This window comes from Pantherophis guttatus, chromosome 1, assembly GCF_059756535.1.
Source record: "Pantherophis guttatus breed Tessera chromosome 1, ASM5975653v1, whole genome shotgun sequence".
Taxonomy (NCBI): Eukaryota; Metazoa; Chordata; class Lepidosauria; order Squamata; family Colubridae; genus Pantherophis; species Pantherophis guttatus.
In genome coordinates this window covers 217,190,093-217,206,265 of record NC_142063.1, presented here as the reverse complement: position 1 = coordinate 217,206,265, position 16,173 = coordinate 217,190,093, and the positions used below count along the sequence as shown (strand labels likewise).

At 34.4% G+C, this 16,173-nt stretch overlaps 1 protein-coding gene and 1 long non-coding RNA gene across 18 annotated transcripts in view; one reads left to right on the top strand and one right to left on the bottom strand.

Moving 5' to 3' along the window:
- MYT1L (myelin transcription factor 1 like) overlaps positions 1 to 16,173 on the bottom strand; it is a 281,172-nt gene that overhangs the window by 150,576 nt on the left and 114,423 nt on the right. The window lies entirely within an intron of this gene.
- LOC117674184 (uncharacterized) lies at positions 10,842 to 11,593 on the top strand. The gene is made up of 2 exons (XR_004593744.2): positions 10,842 to 10,904; positions 11,326 to 11,593. It is a non-coding gene; the product is annotated as an uncharacterized LOC117674184 (long non-coding RNA).

The window sequence follows — 16,173 nt, the reverse complement described above, 5'->3', positions numbered from 1 at the left end:
TTGAGCAGATAACTATGAAGTTTTGGACAAAGTATGTAGCAGTTCTTCATAGCAATTTGTCCCTGTTGTTCCTTGTCTGGCTTTTTGTCCTTGCTTTTTATGTTTAATTCTTTTTATAGTTGTTTATATCTGTTTTTAAGTGATGTCTAGTGAGTTAGAGGGCCATATAAAAGTTACACACAGAGAGAGATGTTCATGACAGCTCATTGGGAACCAGTTGCAGCTTCTGAACTATTGGACCAACTACCTTTCAAACTCTTTTGAATTACCACACTGGCAAATGATTTTTCTTTTATGTTATTGGTTTTAGTTGATACCAAAATGCAGAATAAAACTATTATTATACACTGAAATGAAACAACTATTAGCCTTTTGGCACCTTATTCCAAGAGAAATATAGAAGAGCTAGAAAAATTCATGGCCACTAAGTGCTGGAGATTGCGATGCTACTTTCAAGGAAGAGTAGAACACGTTAATGTGAACAGAATCGTGGGAAAAATATGAAATTCAGAGGTCCGATCATTCTATTCTGTAAATGGTGTTTGTTTTGTATACTGGTATGTAACTAAATACAGATTTGTAGGAGTGTTTTCTCTAGGAATTTTTCCTTATGATATGTCCAAAATATAAATATCCCATTATTCCTTGTGGGTAATATTCAATTAGCTATAAAATTAATTGCTTAATTAATGATTATAAGGATTAAGCTATCAATACTTTCCAAGGCCAGTAGAGTGACAATCAAACTTCACTCATCTTAATGGCTTAATAGCTTTGCATTTCCAATATCAAAATAATATCCCAAAGGTGCTTTTTCAAAAGGCAACTGGACTTTCTTTATTTTTCCTTGAAGCACCTATAGCACCCTTGGGACAACAATAACCTGGATAACTGAGAATCTACATAGACATTTATCATAGTTTCTATTTGTATTACTTTTTAAGGTGGTCATAGTTTATTTTTAGTATGTTGGCTGTATAAAATATATTTTAATATATAATAGTAAGCCATATTGTTGATTTGTAACTATTAATTAATAAAAGATTAGATATTCTAGCTCTTCATATAGTATTATAAAACACCCAAATGGGTGGAAAGTTAACCTCAAGGTGTAACAAAATAGACAATGAACAAATTTCTTAGCCTCAGACCCCAGGGAAAAGTTTGCATTGTTATATAGAACATTATTAATTGGAAGGAAGAACAGCAGCAATAAAGTTCATAACACTTCACTGAGTCAGTTCATAATATAACAAAATCTTCTTGCTTGTAGCATTCAAATAATCTTATTTTTTCTTCAAAAATCTCCAGGGAAGGAGATTTCAGTTTTCTAGGTAATTACTTCCCATAGGTCTTAAAGGCAGAATCATCATTTTTAGATTTAGAATAGTTTAATTCACTTTTTCTTAGTCTCTATGGAGATTATGGGAAATGTAATAATTATGAGATAAAATATGTTTGAAATCTTGTATAAAATTTAAAATAACTGTTCTGAAAAATAGCAGTGATAATTATGATATGGTTTACCTGAAAGAGAGCTTTGTAAAGTTGGTAACCCAGTAAAATAACAAAAATGAAGAACTATTCAATTTCTATGATGACCCAGATCGTCGGGGAGAATATGCTGACTTTGTAAACCACTTAGAGAATGATGTAAAGCACTATGGAACAGAATATAAGTCTAAGTGCTATTGATATTGCTATTTCAGCACAGCCTTATGTGAGAATTGCAAGTATATTCCAACAAGCAATGTGAAAAGTTGATTTAATGGCCATGAATTCACCATACTTGATAGAAACATAGTCAGGGATTTATTATTGACAAAAGTAAAGTGATTGTATTTGATAGTCAGGAAGCACTTACTCATCTTAATAGGTTTAGATATCCAGTGGCAGATGGGCTGCATCCTAAGAACTTGTTGATTTGTTGTTCAGACTTCTACATATTATCTTAGAAAATAGCTAGACACTCAATAATTGGAGGAGAGTATGTTAGATCTCTATCTTAAAGAAGGCAGCCCAGAGAACTAGAGAACAGGCATGTTGACCTCAGTACTAAGAAAGATTCCAGAGCAAGTAATAAATCATTCAAAACAAGATAAGCCCTTTGAAACAATGCTATTGAAGGTTGACTCAGCCTTCCATCCTTCCAAGGTGGGTAAAATGGGGACCCAAATTGTTGGGGGCAATATGCTGACTCTGTAAACCACTTAGGGAGGGCTGTAAAGCACTGTAAAGTGGTATATAAGTCTAAGTGTTATTGGTATTGCTATTATTAGTAGAAGTGTGTATGGATTTGTCAAGAATAAATGTTTCTAGTTTAATCTCTCTCTCTCTCTCTCTCTCTCTCTCTTTCTTTCTCTCTCTCTCTCTCTCTCACACACACATACACATTTTATATTTTCATCCTGCCTTTTTTTAATAAATAACTCAAAATAGTGAACATACCTTCTTCCTCCTCTTTTCCCCACAACAACAGGAGATACACAGATAAACACACAGAACTTTATCTGTCAGATTTAAAAGACCACCCAGCACTAACACGGGACTACTCTTGAAAAGCATCCAGAAGTTTCAGCTGATATAAAGAGTAGCCAAACAAGCAATTTTGCATACCCCAAATGCTCTGCACGTACCACCTTTGATGCACAAGATGCACTGAGTGCCAGTCTGCTTCCTGTCCAATACCAGATGTTGGTTATGACTTTTAAAGCCCTATTGGCATGGGTCCAGGCTACCTACAAAACAGTTTTCATCCCATTTCATCAGCCCATCCCATCAGGTCAGGCAGGGAAGGTAAGTTGTAGACTCTGTATATAAAGAATTCCAACTCGCAGCGTTCAGGAAGAGAGCCTTCTCTCTGTTGCCCCTTCCATGGGAACATTCTCCCCCCCACAAGAAGTGAGACGGGCCACCACTCACTTGGCCTTCAAAAATATCTAAAGACCCAGACTTCCGGCGAGATTGGATGCGAGGAGCAGGTCTCCACACTTCTGCGCCAAGTTCTCCCCATTGGAGGGCTCTAAAAGTAGCTAAAGCCACCCTGTAGGGAAGGCAAAAACAAAAGAGGGGCACCCTGCAGGTCATGGAGAGTCGCAACTCTCCTGCTTGACCCAGGGCTTTTTTCCCTCTCATCCACAACAAGGAGAAGAGGCAGCTATCATGGAAGCTGGGACAGCCGAGGCAGCAAAGAAAGTGCTGGAGGGATGTAGATGAACAGTGATTGGAACTGGGTGAGATGATTCCTTTTTTTTACCTAGAACCTAACCCTAAAAGGAAAAAAAAATTCAGGAAAAGAGACTCTTAGAACTATCTGTTGAAGTGGCGAACAATTACTTAGAGAAAAATCCCAGACCCAAAAGAAAGGAACTAAGGGGAGAAAAGTAAAAAAACTTTTAAAACATAGAAAATTGGATTTTTAAACTGGGTAGGCACCATTTTGGAAAGTCATTTTAAAATGCTCGAACTATCTACTTAAATAACTGACTTTGCTTCCATAAATCAAATTAAAATTGGATTAAATACTTGTCATATTCGAGACAATGCTGAAACCTAAGCTGAGGGCGTTACCTACTGATGGATGGAAAATATACCATACTCCTACAAGTCTGGGAAAATTTCTGATAAGAGAAATAAACAACATTTATCTGGAGGATTGTGGTGATACCTACTGTACTATATTTATCTACTTTATGACTACTGGAGGTTCAACAAGGAAGATACCTAAGTGAAGCGACTCTTGAATGATAAGATATATGACTAAACTTATAGAGTGGACTTAAGGAGATATTTGGAAAGCTTCCTGGACTACCTAAATGGAATTTAGGATTCCATGGAATAATTCTGGGATATAAAGAACTATGATCATTGTATTCTGTAGATAAGATAAGAGGTAAGGCAGAGGGAACATTCAGGCTATGTAAAATGTTAGAAAGAAATATAGGATTCCAAGAGAGAAATATAAAAGAATCACCAAAAAGTCAATAAATGATGAAATTCTAAAAAGGCTGAGAGATGACGGATAGAGACATAATATCTTGTAATATTGTGACTGTATTAAAAACTAATAGAAACAAGTAGAAAGTATAAATTGGGAAAATAGTAATACATATACAGACATATAATAGAATTTATTATAACCACAAATATACTAAGGTTAGGAGGTGGAAGATTATGATTAGGTACATTTAAATGTATTATCATGATTAACAGTGTGCAAAAAATATACTTGAATTTATAGCTTTTAAGGATTATAAATTCAGGGGATTTAGAGATATAATCCAGGGACTGATTAAATTTTATTAATAATTGGTTTTATTGGTGTTTATAGAAAACTGAGATATTGAAAATATGGTAGAACTTGAGTAATACTTAAAATATTAAAATATTAGTGATTTAACAGGGGTCAACAAACACATTGTATGAATGAATGTAATTGATGCTTAAGTATATTTTTGGAGAAAGTGATAAAGAATCATAAAGAGAGAATAGTACTGTTTAAAGATAAAGAGGTAAATATAGAAGAACCCCAACAAGTAGGGTGGAAAATAAGTAGAAATTGGGAAAATTGTATTATATACATTGATACATAAAATAATATATTATAATTAGAATGAGCATATTAAGGTTAGAAGTTGGAAGATAAAAACTATGTATATGGAATTGTATTATTATTGTTAGCACTGTGTAAAAATGTATTGACCCAGTCATTATACTGTCTACAAAATATGTTGGTTATTAAAGGAAAACTACAAATAAAATATATACAGATGATAGTTTAATTGGTGGGATCCAGAGCATATTCACTCTGTATCATCATAGAGGATGGGCAGAAATGTTCAGGTGATCTCCCAGATAGCCAGGTTCAATGCTATGGAGGGATTTATAGGTGGTAACCAACATTCTGAATTGCATCTGGAAGCCCACTTATAGTAGCTTTCTGTATTTCATTTCTATCCATGAAGAATTCCCATGTTAGTAACATTCCACACCCTTGACAAAATTACTTGTAACCTATCAAAGCCTGTGCTACAATAAATACTTGAGTATTTATATGCCTCAAAACTCAGTTGCTTTTGTTGCTTCAAAGTAATAAAGCTACCCTGCTAGCCTTTAGAGGCCAGTACAAGATGTTGAGGTCATTAATCAATTCACCATGTTAAACTCTTTATAATTATAGAAGTTGAGACATTGCCATTGGGAATAGAAAAGCAATAGTGCATCTCTCATGCTGCATAATTTTTAATTGATGAAAACACATATCGTACAAGTTTGGATTTTCTCCTGCATGAAGTTGATGTGACAGTGGAGGAACAAACAAACACACTTGGATTGAGTAAAAAGCATTCAGTTGAACCACATGATCTGAAATATTTGTTACTCAATACATAGTATAAAGTTGAACTGCTTGTGGTATAAAATATCAAATGGTGCCTTTGTATAAGTAGGGACAAAACTGGGTTTATCTAAACAAAAAAACTTAAGCTATTATAGATGTATTTAGGGAATAAATATATTATAAAATCTTCTTCTACCATCCCATAATGATTGGTTTAAATGTTCTTATATTACTGCTATCTTCTCTCTTATTTATAATTGTTAAATTTTAAATAATCTCATTTAAATATTACTTGTTAATAACAGTTAATTGCTTGAATTTTTTATTTACAAACAATTAGCAATTATAGGTAATTTTTTACTCTCTCGAATTGTCAATTTCCTCTCGTCTGTCTCTTCAATGTTTCACTACAATTTGCCTTCATTATAAGAAACTTCTTATTTAACACTACTATTTTATTATAGGAGAAATCATATGTCTTATTTTCTGGTGGCAGAAAAGTTTTACCTTTACAAAGCTATCATCAGATACAACTGGTTGAGCAAGTGTTGATGGCAAAGGTCAATATAAACTATGGTCAATCAGAAATCAGGTCTTGATTATGGGCAAGTGATTATATACTGCACAGGATTATTACAAATTTATTCCTCCAATAACTCTGCCAGTGCAGACAAATTTGTTCTACTAACCTATATGCCAACAAAATAGTGCTATTGTGATAGAATTCTAAAACTGTCTTTGAATTTGCTGAGGGTTAGTAAATGGCTGAACTAATGCATTATTATTCAAGCTGCTCGCCATGCAATGGATATAAAGCAGTGTTTTTCAATCTTGGCAACTTTAAGATGTATGGATGCTGGCTGGGGAATTCTGGGAGTTGAAGTCCATATATCTTAAAGTTGCCACGTTTGAAAAACATTGTCGTAAACAATCTTTCCCAGCTATACAAGTTCTTGGCACTGTTGATAAGGAATCATATATATATGGATGAGAGATTTCATTGTAGCCCCTTCCGCTCCAGAGATAAGTAGAATTTAAAAAGAAAGAAAAAAAGTTAAACCTCTAGTATTTGAAAATTAAGTTAAAAGAACAATTTATGGAAGGGAATGGCAAGCCACTTCTGCAAATCTTCTGCAAATCCTGCCAAGAAAAGCATAAAAGGTTGTGCAGCCCTTTGTGTCACCAAGAATATGTATAGGGGTACACACAAACATTCAAAAGGTATAATAATACACTCTGCTACTACTGGCTTTCTTCAAAATAATCTATAGTTTAATAAATTTTTAAAATCAAATAAGAAATAAAAAAGCTAGCCTGATGCTTGTCAGATGAGAAAATATGGAAGAGAAAAAAGTGTTCGGAACATGTGATAATCATTGTATTTTCTAGGGTGGGGAACAGTACAGTATAATTTTTTGTAAGAGTTTATTATAGATAGATTAAGTAATATGGATTGAGGAAATTGTTAAGTAAGTAAAATTGAAAAGTGAGATCTTAAAATAGGTAGCCATCAATTTTCCCAGGCTTATTTCTCTGGAAGCTATAAGTTTTGCTTTGAGTGAGAAAGTGATATGGATTCTTCTACTCTGACACAGGTAATTAGGCTAGGTAAGCACTAATGAAGATAGAGAATGCCAGACCCAAGAGCTGTGCATTGAAAACAGGGACCCAATGGTCTTCTGTCTGTGACAGACCTCAAATAGTCAGAGACTTTGAACAATCTTCAAGTCAGCCCTGAAAATTGCAATTTGGAATGTTCCAATCTTATATGAGATGCAAGCAGGTTAGAATTTAATGTAATATAATAATAAATATAACATTTACATAGAGCAACTTGATATATTAAATGAAGAATCTTGATGTAGTTGTTGCTTTGAGGAAGATAAGAGTGATGCCAGAGGTTCAATGGTACTGGACAGGTCTCATAAAAGGAGCTAGATAAAGTGTATCCCCCATAAGCAATATGGTAAGACATAATTTACAGAAGCTCATATCAGCTCCATCATTGCCCAGGTCAGCAAGGACCACACTATATTGTTGGAGTTCCTGGATATATAATCACAAATAGTTCCTAGACATCTGGTCACAAATGAGCTACTTGTTTAAAGAGATTATTTGTAGTTCAGAATTGAACTGTGGGGTTTTTGGTGCTCTTTGAGCTTCATTGTTTTCCTGCAGATGTTTCATTAACAAACTAGGTAACATCAATACTGCAATGAGCTTCAAGACTTAGGACTGCTGGCTGAGTAATCAAGGCCATCAGCCACTGACCTACTGGAAGAAAAATTGTTTACTCATCACAAATATACAAAGACTGAAAACAAAGAAATAATTATCTATTTTTACAAATCAAGTCCAGAAAGAAGAGGTATCTCAAAAGAATGAACCAGTTCAAAGAAGGAAAAACATCCAGGATCAGAAATAACAGTGCAGAAGCTAGGAGACCAATACTGATTTATAACATGAAATAAAGTATGTATAGAAGCAATATTGGAAGAACTGCAAAATTCTACCCAAGCAAAGAAATCAAAGCCTTGCCAGAAGTGACTGTAGAAGCAAACCAAGCCAACATTGCTATTGAATCATTTACACTCGTGGTCCAGGCACCCTCTCCTCAGCCTTCTCCTCTGAAAGAACAAAGCTCTCTAATTAAAAAACATAGGAATCTAAACAAAGAATAACTGAACATCTAGAACAACACAAAAATAACAGAATAAGGTTGTCTGCACTGAAACTTGTTCCAAAGAAACAGCTAGTACAATGTTAAAAGATACCAATACTGTGATATCAAATATAAGCACCAGCTCACTGCAGCAAATAAACCAACTCATGTACCATATGGCTGCAGTTGTAGTTGAATGCCTTGGATACAAAATCAAGAAATAAGAAGAAAAGCCAAACAGCACACACCACCAAACTCAAGCTGGATAATAAAATCAGCATGCTAAAATTAGGTGCAAGAAAGCTAGAATAGATGAAAGAAAAAAAGCTGAAGAACAAGAAGACCAAGGAATATCTGATGAAGATATATCACCTAGAAATGTGGAAGATTAAGGAAGCACTGAAAATAATAAAGCAGCAAATAACAGCTATAGCCAAGATAAGCAGATATGAAAAACAAATTGCACACTATAGGCATAATTGCCCATTTCAGTTGAATCAGAAAATATCTACCTGGCTATCAGATATCAAAAACATCTGCCAGGCTGTCTTATACCTGGATGATCTGAAGCTGTACGGAAATCAGCATCTGAAATAGAATGATTGCTTAACGCTATCCATAAATACAGCCAAGATATGGAGTTTGCCATCCTCACCATCAATAAGGGAAAATCAGTGATAACTGAAGGAATCAAGATGCCCTATGGAAATAACATCAAGAGTCTAGATGGGTAACCTTCAATCTGACAACTTCAAGCACACTGAAATCAAGAAGAAAATTAGAAGGGAACACATCATAAGAGTGAAGAAGACCTTAAAATGCAACTCAGTGGAGGAAATACCATTAAGTCAATTAACATCTGAGAAATTTCAGTCATTAAATACATTAAATACACAACTAGAATAGTAGACTGAAGTCAAGTAGAATTAAAAGCCCTGAATAGGAGAACAAGAAAAATAAAGACAATGAATCATGCCCTTTATCCACATAGAAATGTTGACAGATGCTACTTACCAAGGAACATTGGTGGCTGTGGAATGCTGCAAGTACACCAGACAGATTAAGAATAAAAAAGGGCATTGGAAGAATATCTGAAGGATAGTGAAGAAGATACACTGAAGCTAGTATACCAGGAAGGCAGACTGAATACTGGAGAGACCAAACTGGCCTACAAAAAACCCAAATTCAAAGAGTCAAATATCTGCCACATAGCATTCCATTTTAACCATTGTTGATACGAAAGACAAAAAACCCAAGAAAATTGATGACTATTCATTATGTATTACAGCCCCATAGAAATGGAGGCAGAGGTTTACTTCAAATCAAACTATTGAAGAAGAAAATCTTACATTGTCTGATTATGTAAAAGACAGCCAAGAAGAAGCACTGATGTTAATAATTGAAATTCATGGAATTTACAGTAAACAAAACATGAATATCAAAATAATGTAATGTAATGTAATGTAATAATGTAATGAAGATACAAGCAGAATTCTGAAAAGGAAAAGCATTACATGGTCAATTTCTATAAAAGTTCTAGAAAAAATGAACAGAATTTAGCAAGGAATGGCTTACAACTGGAATATTAAAATAAAAAGAAATTGAAGCTATTTAAACTAATACAATCAAGGCAAGAACTAATAAATCATAGAAAAGTGCTGATTGTGCAAAAAAGCAGATGAAACAGTACATCCATACTCATCTTGTGCAAGAAGATGGATTACAATTTACAACAGTTCATTTAGTGACTGTTCAAAGTTACAACGGCACTGAAAAATGTGACTTATGACTATTTTTCACAGTTATGACATTTGGAACATCCCCATGATCATGTGATCAGAATTCAGATGTTTGGCAACTGGCTCATATTTATGACTGTTGCTGTGTCCCAAGGTCATGTGATCACCTTTTGGACCTTCTGTCAAACAAAGTCAATGGGGAAGCCAGATTAATTTAACAACCGTGGCAACAAAGGTCATAAAATGAGGCAAATGTTTCACTTAACAACAGAAAATTTGGTCTCAATTGTGGTCGTATGTCAAGGACTAGCTGTATAAACAATAATATAAAACAGTAGCCAAAATATTCACTGGGATATTTGTAAAAATTATCATGTGACTAATGAAAAATTGGTGGGAACATAGAATTGAAAATATAGTTGAAAATGACAAGGTTAAAATATTATGGGATTTTCAAAAAAAAACTGATGCAGTCTTGGCTCATAATACACCATATTTAACTGTGACTGAAAAGAAGAAAGTATGAATAATTCATGTGGCAATATGAGAACATAATACAATTGGAGAAGGACATAAAGTATCAAGAAAACTGAAAACTGAAACTGAAAGATTATGGCATAAACTAGCTGGGGCTGTCCTAGTTGTTATGAGCACACTGGGTACCACATCAAAAAATCTTGGATGGCACAGAAAAATGTGTTGACAAAATTTCCATCTGTCAATTAGAAAAGGCAGCATTGTTTGGATCTGCATGTATACTAACATCAATACATTATGACCTCCTAGGTTCTTGGAAAGAACTTGATGCAAATGAAGGCCAACACCAGAACAACTAAATTGTTGTGAACAGATAATAATAATAATACTAAGAAGAAGAAGAAGAAGTAACAGAATAGTAATTAATAGTGACCAATAAAGAAAATCCAAAGATTAGCTTTAAATTTCATACTACAACCAGATCATTCTATGACATCACAATTAGCACCACCACTCTGTCAATATTAACATTTTTCAGATTCATGCCACTGTAGCAGATGAAGATGAGGAAACAGACAAACGTTTCAAAAAGATTAATAACATGCTACAATAAGCAAAAAGACATGAATTATCTTAAATTGAAGATTCCATCTGAAATTGCTAAAGAGAACATATGAATATTTGATAGGTAAATATGGCTTAGGTGCTAGAAATAAACATTATGACTATCACATGTTACAATTCATGTCTTTAGGTTCATACTAACTTGATTCTTCCATTAGAGATAGGCAGTCAACCATACAATGTATAAGGATTCATCTGTCTGCTATAGTAAGCACCTTATAATCATACCACTAAAGTTTGGAGTTGCTTCTGATATGAATTTAGCTGTGATGGAATTTATTTTGGTATGGTTCTTATTTAAGCAATAAATATGAAATAACTTCTGAGCAGCTCCAAAGTTAATTTAGATCTGCATCACAGGATTAAACAAATTAATAGAATTAGTTTGTTACAGATACTGTACAATTTCTGTTACAAAAGCTGATCGTTTGATTTGAACAATACAACAATTAATAGTATAACATGCTATGCATTTATATTTGCAGATAAACTTGGATATGCATTTGTAATCATTGCAACAGAAAGCTTATGTCCCAACTGCTGCTTCCTCAAGAGATAGAGCAGAAGATAAAATCAGCTTTTGATATCAAATATCGTAATCACTAGTCATGTTTGATATTATAAGAATTTGAGTTGAACACAACTAGACAATATAAGTATAATTCAGGAGTCTTTGATTAATCCAAACTGGGTAAAAATACTCCAAAATGTTTTGTGATTATATTAAATAGAAATCTTTGTTGGTCAAATGTGATTGGACACACAAGGAATTTGTCTCCAGTGCATAAATTCTCAGTGTACATACAAACAACAAAGTGATAAGTCATAGATCATAAATCATAAAATGCAACCATAAATCATAAGATACAAACAATTGATAAATCATAATAGAGGTGAGAAAGAGGAAAAAGATGAGAGGATGGCAAGGATAATACAATGCAGTTTACTACATACCCTGTTTACCCCAAAATAAGACATCCCCTGATAATAAGGCCAAGTACTTATTTTAGGGTTCAAAAATATAAGACAGGGTCTTATTTTTGGGAAAACACGGTAGGTAAATATCTTTAGGCATAAGACAGTGCTGTAGGAGTTAGGTGTTTAGCAGAGTGATGGCATGGGGAAGAAACTATCTTTGTGTGTAGTTGTTTTGGCACACAATACCATATGTAGATATTTTCTCAGCCCTCTTTCTGGTTTGTACAGTATACAGGTCCTCAATGGAAGGTAGGCTGGTTGCAATTGTTTTTTATGTAGTCCTAACTATCCATTGAAATCTGTACTTGTCCTGTTAGGTAACTGGGCCAAACCAGACAGTTATTGAGGTACAAATGACAGACTCAATAATTCCTCTGTAGAACTGTATCAGCAGATCCTTGGGCAATTTGAATTTCCTGAGTTGATGGAAGAACATTCTTTGTTGTGCCTTTTTAATGATGGCTCTAGTGTTAGGTGTCCATTTCAAGTCCTGGGAAGTTATAGAACCTAGAAACCTGAAGGTCTCTACTGTTGATGCTGTGTTGTCTGAGAGGTGGTAGAATAGGAGGGCTTCTCCTAAAATCTACTATCATCTCTACAGTTTTAAAAGTGTTCAGCTCCAGATTGTTCCAGTTGTAGCACAGAGCCTACCTCCTGTCTGTATGCAGACTCATCATCATCTCAAATGAGACCAATGATTGTTGTGTTATCTGCAAACTTCAGTTCTTTAATAGAGGGATCATTCAAGATGTACTGTAGGCATTGGTATATAGAGAGAAGAGTAATGGAGAGAGCACACAGCCCTGGGGGCTCCTATGCAAATTGAATGGGTATTCAATGTGATTTGACCTAGCTTCATCTGCTGCTTCCTATCTGTTAATTTATAGTCTATCTGCAAGTGTGGTTAGGCACAGCTAGTTGAGTCAGTTTAGAGAGAAGGATTTCTGGAAATTCCAAACTTTAAGTAAGTTAGGTCGATGATTATTATTTTTTTTAATATATTTGGGTTTTCTTTGTTTTAATTGAAACTTTTCTGTGACTGGCCAATAAGATTTGTAGTAATCCAGGATCCATTAGTTTAGGCTGAGATTCATTTTGACATGCTGGTTAAGTGTATAGGTTCCCTATAATTTCTCATGCCATTTATGGGTGCAGATCCACTCATATTTACCACCATCATGTCTAGCCAATGTGGGCAATTATAGTAATGCATGAGGGGAAAAAGAAGAGCAATAGAACCCATCATATAGAACAAACATCATCATAGAAACGTTATCTAGAACTGCTGTAGATCCCTAGAGAAGGTAATAGTTATACAATCTTCCTTTGGACTGATAGACTGTAACAAAATGCCATTTAAATACTTCATATGTAACATAAGGGTGTTACTGTATTTTCATTTTATTAAAAAATAGGTTTATTTTGACAAACATTATTGTTTTTCCCAACATCAGCTTTCTCTAACATAGTCACCTCCCTATGCGTTGGTAATTCAAATCCCAAATTTACAAACTAATTGGTTGTGCTGTTGGGAAATTCTGGGAATAGCAAACCCAACATATCTGGAGAACACTAAATAGATGGTTAATTATATAAAGAGGAAAATATTTTCAAGAAGGTGAAGCTCTAAGCCATTCTTTCTTGCTATGTTGCTTCTAAATAAATTATAAATAGTAGGCTAAAGACCGCAGGATATATTTTTTTAATCAGTAGAATTGATGCATACTGTAGAGTTTAGAGGACTTATTTACATAGACTCTCCATTCCTTGGTTGGCTACTCAAATGCCTGCAGCTGGACTTTGCATAAACGTTGTATAGTTAATTGGCTTCTGCATGTTAGCTCTTGCTGCCATAGCTAACTACCTATGAAGCCAATCTCCAGTTTTTCAGTTTTGCAGCACAGTGTCAGTGGCATTGAAACTTACAAATATTTTTCGTTGAATTCAACACTGTCTTATACATGTTAATAAGTTTCTTTCAAGATGTCATCAAAACTTAAGGATTTGATTAAAGGATCATTCCGGATATTGAAGTACACTATATTAACTGGTCAAATCTGGTACAGCAGTTGAAATAAAATTAGATAAGTGAGGGGTCCTTGGTGCTCTCTGAGCTTGGTTGTTTTCTTGCAGACATTTCATTACCCAAACTAGGTAACATCATCAGTGCTAGTGGGATTTGCTCTCAGTTTATATTCTGGTGGCTTGCCCTATTGATGGGAGTGGTCTTAGAGGTTCTTTGGTTAGACTGTTTACCTTGGGCTTGTTTGACAGTTCTTTGACTGGGGTATTGTTTCCTTCATTGTTGGTCTGATGTTAATCTTGGATTTAATCTCTGCTCATCTGGGTGCTGATTGCTGGTGGGGAGGAGTTTTGGTCTTTTTGTTCCCTTTTGGGCTTGTTGACTGTCTGTTTGCATAGTATGTGGATATTCTTTATGTTGATGGGTCTATTGATGGCTCATTTGTCAGAATGCCAGACTTTTAGAAATTCTCTAGCATTTTTTGGACTTGGTCTAAGAGGGTCATAGTTTCCAATTGAAACTATAATTTATAAATGAAATTATAAAAATTAATGCAAGACATGAATCTTCAGAATCAATAACAAAGTCAAACCTATTGATCACCTCTTCAACTTGACCACAAATATGCATATATATATATGCATACATACATACATATATATATATGCATACCTACATATATACATACCTACATATATACATACCTACATATATATACCTACATATATATATATATATATATATATATATATATATATATATATATATATATATATATATATATATATTTGCAAAGCAACAAAAAAAGATAATCTTTTCAATTTAAATTCTACCTCATGCTTCTAAAAAAATTGTGTTGTAAGTTGTAGCTTCAATAGTGAGATGGTTAGCATATAAATTTAATAAATAAATCATATATCGCAGATGCTGAATGCTGTTATTAGGAAAATGTATTAGCATGGGTTCAAATGATCTATTTAAAAATTGCAAGGCTGTAGTGTTCATCATTCCAGCTGGCAGGGTGATTAAAATTTCTGTTTCAGTGTTCAGAGTTCATCCAATTTTTGTGTGTGCCTTGAAAGCAAATTTATATTCCCATCTACATTGTAAGGTCTCTCCCTGTCTCTCAGGCATCATGGCTCAGCAAGCCTATATGGAAAGTGACAAGGATGCTCCTGGTGCTAAATATAACCAACCTTTTGGCCTGTTTACAAAAACTGACAGTCAATTGAAAGATGAGGGTGACAGACTGCTACTGAAGAAACAAACCTTGCTCTTAGTTTTAAATGTTAACTTTAAGTTTGCAGTTTTAAATTACATTTAGAATTTAAAATTTAAGACATACCGAAAGTTATCCAAATAGACTTCTGCTCACACAGTACGAGACTTGCTTTCATTCTTTATGACCTATATCTCTTCCTCATTTCCCACTGCCCAAAATTCTCCAGCAGATTCCCCAATCTAAATGTTTCACTAAAAGAGTAACATCAGTTGGTATAATTCCTAGATGCTACAAAAGTGTGTGTGTGCATGTTATTTTATTTAATTTATATCTCACCCAGGGGTGGGTTCTACTTATCTTTACAACCAGTTCGCAATGGAGCCGTGCGCAGAAGCATGCGCAGAAACATTCTGAGGACGTTGGGGTCGGTGGGTGGAGCCTCCCGCCAGTTTTACTACTGGTTCTATAGAACCGGTGCGAACCAGGGGTAACCCATCACTGATTCCACCTTTATTTTGTAAGTAACTCAAGGTAGTGAACATACCTAATAATCCTTCCTCCTCCTATTTTACCAACAACAACAACCTTGTGAGGCGAATTGAGCTGAGAGAGTGACTGGCTCAGATTTTCATGACTAAGGCACGACTAAAACTCACAGATTCCTGATTTTTAGCCTAACAGCTTAACTACTAGACCAAATATATTTATTTGTGGTATATTCTTGGAGGAGTGCCATATACTCAGTCAGTAAAAAGACACAAAAACCTGAAATACATGTAAATACCTTACATTAATATAACCTCTTACATATAGGAATCAGCCTGCATGATACTGTTTGAATGGGTGACTCATGACAATTCAGTCAATGCCTTATACCAATTTAGTAGCCAATGGTCTTAAGACAAAATTCATGCGAAAAACATATACTGCATGCAACATCACTCTGAATATTTTATTCAGTTCTGTAGTTCGTATGTATGGCAGAGAAAGTATATAAACTTAAGGTACTATCTCAATTATTCACACTCATCCAACTTAGATCCCTTAGCAGTGAAAGAACAATGGGTACATATTGTAGCAGAAACCACTAAATCCAGTAAAAGATAAGTT